This window comes from Euprymna scolopes, chromosome 46 (assembly GCF_053919585.1).
Source record: "Euprymna scolopes isolate OS-2025 chromosome 46, ASM5391958v1, whole genome shotgun sequence".
In the NCBI taxonomy this organism is placed as follows: domain Eukaryota; kingdom Metazoa; phylum Mollusca; class Cephalopoda; order Sepiida; family Sepiolidae; genus Euprymna; species Euprymna scolopes.
In genome coordinates, this window is record NC_136527.1 from 97,085,450 (window position 1) to 97,094,340 (window position 8,891).

Genomic DNA, 8,891 nt, shown 5'->3' on the forward strand with positions numbered 1-8,891 from the left:
CGTGACATAACTTGACATATATTCGGTGGTTTTTTAATAGTATTTGGTCTAGTTTATTATTTATAACACCTTTTCCCGAACTTACCGTGTTAAAGAGAGAATCGGTCGCCATTTCGAATTGATATTTAAAAAAAAAAAAAAAAAAAAGAATCCTAGCTACTGAGTTGTAGTCGACAATCGTAACATATCCCAAAATTACGAAAATGCAATCATTAAAGAATTTCCTAATTTTTTGTTTATTACAACAACATTGCAAGAGTAAGATTAGTAAATGTGGATGTGTATTTTCCCCCCTAAAGTCCAACCCTATCCTCACCGTGGTAGGGGGGTGTAACGTTGTAGTTGAACAACAACTACACGGCTAAATGGGCTCTGGCAAAACAAAATCCAGGAAATGACGTCCGTCATCTGGTCGTCTTTTTATACGCTTGCATGTGGCGAGCAAAGAAGACGTGTTAAGGAAGGAGCAGGCTGAAAGGAGAACATTCCCCGAACAAAAAAAGAAAAATGGGCCTTACCCTATCCCTTTCCCTTATCCTAACCCTAACCCCTCCCGTTTGCTTCCAAGGCCCCATTTGAGCGTGTTCTCCTCCGCAGGCCTGCTTCTCCAAGTTTCCCCGACTTTGCAGGTAACTGGTTTGGAGGCTTTCTAAAGCTCTTTTATCAGTGTCGGGGTGTTGAGTCCACACTTCCAGCTCAACAAATACCTGCAGTGCAAGGTGCGCTTCTCCGAATTTCCCCGAAGAGGGAGCGACACGTGCTCGTGTTTCTACTGTGTAATGCATGCGTGCCTCCACTTGACTACGGATGACTAGAGTAATACTAAAATAGTTTGTGTGTGCTCACAAGCTGCTTGAAGGGCGCTGGTAATATTATTCCTACTATCTATCAACTACGAGCTGGGGCGGTAATGCAATGATGGACCTCCGATTAATAATATCCGATACGATAGTAGGAATGGCAGTTTTGTGAGCTTTCATAGGCTCTTCCACATTCACGCACAATCTTGTGGTATCTCTCTAGGAATCCTGTTGGGTAGAGAGAACAAGAAGTCCCTTCCCTCGTTTTGGAAGGTTGTTCGCAGCAACGCTTGTTTTATATGGTGCCCTCTTTAGGGAGTTCAACACCTTGTTGTACGGAACCCGATCAAAATCCAGTTAATGATGGCATGAGTTTGTTGCGTCCGTCATCTGGTCGTCTTTTTATACGCTTGCATGTGGCGAGCAGAAAAGACGTGCTCGAGCAGGCTGGAAGGAGAACACTCCCCCGAAAGAGAAAAATGGGCCTCCCTCTCTCCCGTGTGCTTCCATCAAGGCCCAAATTGTGTGTGTTCTCCTTCGCAGGCCTGGTCCTCCAACTTTCCTCGACTTTGCAGGTAACTAATCTGGAGCTTTTCTAAAGCTCTTTTCTCAGTGTCGAGGTGTTGAGTCAACTCCCAGCTCAACAAATACCTGCAGCGCAAGGTGCGCTTTTCCGAATTCCCCCGAAGAGGGAGCGACACATGCTCGTGTTTCTACTATGTAATGCACGCGTGCCTCCACTCGACTACGGACGACTAGAGTAATACTGCTATTAGTTTGCGTGCGCTCACAAGCTGCTTGAAGGGCGCTGGTAATATTATTCCTACTATCTATCAACTACGAGCTGGGGCGGTAATGCAATGATGGACCTCCGATTAATAATATCCGATACGATAGTAGGAATGGCAGTTTTGTGAGCTTTCATAGGCTCTTCCACATTCACGCACAATCTTGTGGTATCTCTCTAGGAATCCTGTTGGGTAGAGAGAACAAAAAGTCCCTTCCCTCGTTTTGGAAGGTTGTTCACAGCAACGCTTGTTTTATATGGTGACCTCTTTAGGTAGTTCAACACCTTGCTCTCCTTGACTCTTCTGATTGTCGAGGTTCTGAGTCCGGTTCCAGGTGTACAAATAGGTGCAAGTCTGGATAGGGAATCTCCCCAAGTGGGTGAGCCTACGCTCTTTCTTATCAGGCGACACGTGCTCGTGTTACTACATAATGCATGCATGGCTCCATTCGACCAGGAACGACTAGAGTAATACTACAATTAGTTTGTGTGTTCTCACAAGCTGCCTGAAGGGCGCTGGTAATATTATTCCTACTATCTATCAACTACGAGCTGGGGCGGTAATGCAATGATGGACCTCCGATTAATAATATCCGATACGATAGTAGGAATGGCAGTTTTGTGAGCTTTCATAGGCTCTTCCACATTCACGCACAATCTTGTGGTATCTCTCTAGGAATCGTGTTGAGTAGAGAGAACACTTCCGTTTTCTGCTCCGCCTTTTATTCCGAGTAGAAACCGCCTTTTTCGGAGGATGTTCGTAGCAATGCATGTTTTATGTAGCGCTCCACTTTGGGGAGATCATCACCTACCTGGCCAGACTGTCCTTTCCTGTACGAAACCTGGTAACGAGTGGATTCCACCCTTTCCCTCCTTTTTCAGTTTGATGGCGACCACGACTAGCCAGAGGTGACTAAAGCATCAAGCGTTTCTTCTTTTCGATTTCAGTTTTTGTAATTGACAAGTTTAATTTTCCTCTTTTCCATTACTGCAGCTTCTAGTTAGAATCAGTACAAGTCCTCAGGTAAGTATTTCTTTCGTTGTGTTGCTAGTGATTAAAACGAATTCCTTTCTGCTTATATTTCCTTTAACCAACTTTTGCAAGTCTAACCAAAAATAATCACCCATGCTTGATCATAGCCAGAATTATTTTTCTCTTACAGGTATTTTATTTTATTACTACATAATGCATGCATGGCTCCATTCGACCAGGAACGACTAGAGTAATACTACAATTAGTGTGCGTGTGCTCACAAGCTGCTTGAAGGGCGCTGGTAATATTATTCCTACTATCTATCAACTACGAGCTGGGGCGGTAATGTAATGATGGACCTCCGATTAGTAATATCCGATACGATAGTAGGAATGGCAGTTTTGTGAGCTTTCATAGGCTCTTCCACATTCACGCACAATCTTGTGGTATCTCTCTAGGAATCCTGTTGGGTAGAGAGAACAAAAAGTCCCTTCCCTCGTTTTGGAAGGTTGTTCGCAGCAACGCTTGTTTTATATGGTGCCCTCTTTAGGGAGTTCAACACCTTGTTGTACGGAACCCGATCAAAATCCAGTTAATGACGGCATGAGTTTGTTGCGTCCGTCATCTGGTCGTCTTTTTATACGCTTGCATGTGGCGAGCAGAAAAGACGTGCTCGAGCAGGCTGGAAGGAGAACACTCCCCCGAAAGAGAAAAATGGGCCTCCCTCTCTCCCGTGTGCTTCCATCAAGGCCCAAATTGTGTGTGTTCTCCTTCGCAGGCCTGGTCCTCCAACTTTCCTCGACTTTGCAGGTAACTAATCTGGAGCTTTTCTAAAGCTCTTTTCTCAGTGTCGAGTTGTTGAGTCAACTCCCAGCTCAACAAATACCTGCAGCGCAAGGTGCGCTTTTCCGAATTCCCCCGAAGAGGGAGCGACACGTGCTCGTGTTTCTACTATGTAATTCACGCGTGCCTCCACTCGACTACGGATGACTAGAGTAATACTGCTATTAGTTTGCGTGTGCTCACAAGCTGCTTGAAGGGCGCTGGTAATATTATTCCTACTATCTATCAACTACGAGCTGGGGCGGTAATGCAATGATGGACCTCCGATTAATAATATCCGATACGATAGTAGGAATGGCAGTTTTGTGAGCTTTCATAGGCTCTTCCACATTCACGCACAATCTAGTGGTATCTCTCTAGGAATCCTGTTGGGTAGAGAGAACAAAAAGTCCCTTCCCTCGTTTTGGAAGGTTGTTCACAGCAACGCTTGTTTTATATGGTGACCTCTTTAGGTAGTTCAACACCTTGCTCTCCTTGACTCTTCTCATTGTCGAGGTTCTGAGTCCGGTTCCAGGTGTACAAATAGGTGCAAGTCTGGATAGGAAATCTCCCCAAGTGGGTGAGCCTACGCTCTTTCTTATCAGGCGACACGTGCTCGTGTTACTACATAATGCATGCATGGCTCCATTCGACCAGGAACGACTAGAGTAATACTACCATTAGTTTGTGTGTTCTCACAAGCTGCCTGAAGGGCGCTGGTAATATTATTCCTACTATCTATCAACTACGAGCTGGGGCGGTAATGCAATGATGGACCTCCGATTAATAATATCCGATACGATAGTAGGAATGGCAGTTTTGTGAGCTTTCATCACCTCCTCCTCATTCACGCACAATCTCGTGGTATCTCTCTAGGAATCGTGTTGAGTAGAGAGAACACTTCCGTTTTCTGCTCCGCCTTTTATTCCGAGTAGAAACCGCCTTTTTCGGAGGATGTTCGTAGCAATGCATGTTTTATGTAGCGCTCCACTTTGGGGAGATCATCACCTACCTGCCCAAACTGTCCTTTCCTGTACGGTACCTGGTAACTAGTGGATTCCACCCTTTCCCTCCTTTTTCAGTTTGATGGCGACCACGACTAGCCAGAGGTGAGTAAAGCATCAAGCGTTTCTTCTTTTCGATTTCAGTTTTTGTAATTGACAAGTTTAATTTTCCTCTTTTCCATTGCTGCAGCTTCTAGTTAGAATCAGCACAATCCTCAGGTAAGTATTTCTTTCGTTGTGTTGCTAGTGATTAAAACGAATTCCTTTCTGCTTATATTTCCTTTAACCAACTTTAGCAAGTCTAACCGAAAATATTCACCCATGCATGATCATAACCAAAATTATTTTTCTGTTACAGGTATTTTATTTTAATAAAAATTAACAAAATAATTAACATACACTCAGTAAAATGCAATGTACTAAAGTAACATAAATAAAACAAAAACAAAATGTAAAAATAATAATGCAAAATACAAGTAGTTATTACAGGTTTCAACAGCAACAGCCATGACCCTGTCATCCCAATATTGGATGCAGTTCCAGAAAGTCATAAAGTAAGTATTGATATCTTCTTCTAATTATAATTTTTTAAAAAAAGAAAATTTCACAAAAAATAAAATACTGTGATCTAAAGGAAAATAAACCGAAAAAAAAAATGTAAAAATAATAATGCAAAATACAACTAGTTATTACAGGTTTCAACAGCAACAGCCATGACCCTGTCATCCCAATATTGGATGCAGTTCCAGAAAGTCATAAAGTAAGTATTGATATCTTCTTCTAATTATAATTTTTTAAAAAAAGAAAATTTCACAAAAAATAAAATACTGTGATCTAAAGGAAAATAAACCGAAAAAAAAATGTAAAAATAATAATGCAAAATACAGCTAGTTATTACAGGTTTCAACAGCAACAGCCAGGACCCTGTCATCCCAATATTGGATGCAGTTCCAGAAAGTCATAAAGTAAGTATTGATATCTTCTTCTAATTATAATTTAAAAAAAAAAAAGAAAATTTCACAAAAAATAAAATACTGTGATCTAAAGGAAAATAAACCGAAAAAAAAAATGTAAAAATAATAATACAACTAGTTATTACAGGTTTCAACAGCAACAGCCATGACCCTGTCATCCCAATATTGGATGCAGTTCCAGAAAGTCATAAAGTAAGTATTGCTATTTCCTAATTATAATTTCCAAAAAAATAATTTCATAAAAATAAAATGCTATGAAATAAAGGAAAATAAATAAAACAAACAAACCAAAAAAAGAAAAAAACAATTAAAAAAAAAAGAAAAAGTTATTCAAGTTTTCAGCACCAGCAGCAGCAACACCCATGACCCCTCTCATCCCCATCTTGGAAGCAGTTCCAGAAATTCCTAAAGTAAGTAATAATATATTTTTTTTTATAAGCAACTCCAACTTCCCATCGAATTCATAAAGGTTTCATTTATTGTATCAATGTGTCTTGGTGGTGCTGCAACAACTACCTTGATTTATTTCTAATTTTCTAGTGATTGTTGAGACTTCAGGACTCTAAACCACCTTTTCAGCACTTGTTTTGTACCAGCTGCTGAATTTGCTTTGTTTTAGATGGGTTTCAGTTAATTTCTTAATTTACTTGATTTCTTTTTTGTCTAATGACTTTTGATGATTCCAGCTTCTAATTGGCCCTTTCTTTTCTTGTTCTCCAGTACCGTTGAACATTACTCACTTTTTTCGCACCTGATAAATTTTGCTAATTTCTTTTTTCTCTTTTTGTTCCAGACTTTATCCTGTCTATTAACTTTTATTCTCTTTCTAGTTGTCTTGCAGCGTTGAACATTACTTGTTTTTGACTTATTTTTACTAGTGAGTGTTGAGACTTGAAGATTCTAAAAGAGCATTTCTTTACAGCACCTGATAAATGGCATCCTATTTACTTGATTTCTTTTTTGTCTAATGACTTTTGATGATTCCAGCTTCTAATTGGCCCTTTCTTTTCTTGTTCTCCAGTACCGTTGAACATTACTCACTTTTTTCGCACCTGATAAATTTTGCTAATTAATTTTTTCTCTTTTTGTTCCAGACTTTATCCTGTCTATTAACTTTTATTCTCTTTCTAGTTCTCTTGCAGCGTTGAACATTACTTGTTTTTTTTACTTATGTTTAGCATACGCACAGATTTGGTAAAGTTAGCCGAAAACAATTATATATAACATTTCTTCAGTTTGAACTCATTTTTGCCGAGAGAGATAGGTTTCCTTGTTCATGTGGATTTGCCTAAAGTAAAGTATTAAAATGCATGAACAATATGCTTTGTAATTATATACAAATATTTACATTACTATTGTTTTTTTTTTTTTATTACATTTTTACCTCAAACAAGGCACTTTGCCACTATCAGGGGGAAACATCTACTGGGGTACTATGTAGGGATTTGGGCAGGGAGGTGTTGGTTCACGTTGCACTTGAACTTATGCATGTCAGTACAGTTGGGGAAGCAGTGACCTGGAATGGAATTCCAAATTCTAGCAGCTCTGGGGAAGAAACTACTGGAGTAGAAAGATCTTTTAAATGTAGGGATCTCTACAGTGTGGGGGGTGGGATTTTGCAGCTTGTCGGGTCTGTCGAGGGTGTTTACGTTGTGGGGGCACAAATGCTTGCAGTTCATCAGAGCATTCACCATTATAATAGTTGTAGAACAGGCAGAGGGATGCAACGTTTCGACGATGGGACAGAGGCTGAAGCTTAGATGCCAGTTTAGGGCCTATCAGATTTGCGACTCTCTTTTGAACCCTGTCAAGGAGCGAGAGACTAGTAGCCGATGCACCAGCCCAAATATGACAGCAATACTCCATACATGGGCGAATAGTGGCCTTGTTAGAGAGGTACAGGATACTTTGGGGTGTTAGAAGTTTTCTAGCACGGTAGAGAGAGCCCACCTTCCTCGCAGCAGCCCTGGCAATGCTCTCGATGTAATTGTTCCAGCTATAATTATCATTTTCATTATGGATCAGTAATATAATTTTACTACTGTTAATATATTCTAATAAATTATAATATATTAAATAACTATAAAAACTAAAACTAATAATTAAAAACAAAAAAATCATGATTAGATACTAAAACATAACTTATAAATTAGCGCTAAATTAAGTTATAACCGATCAAATAATAAACACTAAACCTCGACATAAATGTAAATATCAAAATGTTAAATTGTATAAATACTGAAAGATTAAACACTAATACTAAAATAATACTTTAAAACCAAAAATATACCAGAGAATAAGTGATAAGCTGTTCTAAAAATAAACTTATTACTAGTAAAAATATCTTGCTGATCCATATAAGAAAATGATAATAATATTGGCATATTAAAAATGAGCAATTATTAGAATAACGATTGCGCTCAAATTCGAGTTTGCCCTTTACACGCCTTTGCAGTAATATTTATGCCCCAAAACTGAAAAATGTGGCTGATTACTTGGACCTGAAAGTTCTAAACTAGCATAATTGTCTGGCATCTCAGTACTTTGTACAAAACTAGCATTTTATCCCTGGGAGTTTGGGGGTTTTGTGTTGAGCCAAACAACGAAAAACGCGTGGTAGCAGGGAGGAAGGCTCGAACCCGTTACGTGTTTGCGTGTATGACCACTGGCAGTGACGTAGGTTTAAATTAAAGCTAGAGAAAAGAAAGCACGGCATGACTTACAAATACATCGTGGATTAAAGCAACCCCCTAGCTATTTGTCGCGTGAAGTAATAATTACACTTATATATATTTTTTCCTTTATTTTTAACTTTGACACATTAACCATTATTGATTAAGGGTCATATGAATTTATTACGTTAGATCCATGGCCAAGGAAACTATATCTAACATTTCAGTGGTTTATACTATAAGTTGTACACTTTCACTTTTATAGATATATCCATTTCAAAATTACTCGGACTTGTAACGACATGATTCCATTTCCGTTGGATTAAAACTTGTCTCTTTTTTCTTTTTATTTAGCAACCAGCCGAAACTTCTCCCAGAAGAAGACCACTCCCATCCAAAATTTCTACAAGAACAGGATTCAGGGTCCTGGATATGACCTTAAACTGTATCCGATGGTAAAGCTCCATAAGCGGGCTTGGGGAGTGTGGAGCCACCCTTTAATTACCATTGCTCCCAGGTCCACTCTGACCCGGAGTGGTAGTACCTGTTAGGGTCCCCACTGTGGGTTACATATTTTTCTTCTAATAAACCTTTAAAAACTATAAGTCTATTTTCTGTGTTATCTATTTGTTATACATCATGTGCCCCGAATTAAATTGTGATATTCGTTTTCAGCATATTCGAAAAGATTAAAAAAATCGACATAGAATTACATATCAAATATAAAAAAAAAAGGCTAACCCTGACCCCCAACTCTAATCCATCCTAGAGACAATTTGATCAAAGAGGAGCAGCATGAATATCAGCAATAATGTATGCCAAAAAAAAAAAAAAAAAAAATTACTTAATATTGGTTTGA

General features: G+C 39.1%; 1 long non-coding RNA gene across 1 annotated transcript; it reads left to right on the forward strand.

The window, feature by feature from the left end:
* The first annotated feature begins 311 nt into the window (after positions 1-311).
* Positions 312-8,637, forward strand: LOC145271389 (uncharacterized). The gene is made up of 2 exons (XR_013865846.1): positions 312-4,491; positions 4,577-8,637. It is a non-coding gene; the product is annotated as an uncharacterized LOC145271389 (long non-coding RNA).
* Positions 8,638-8,891: the final 254 nt, after the last annotated feature.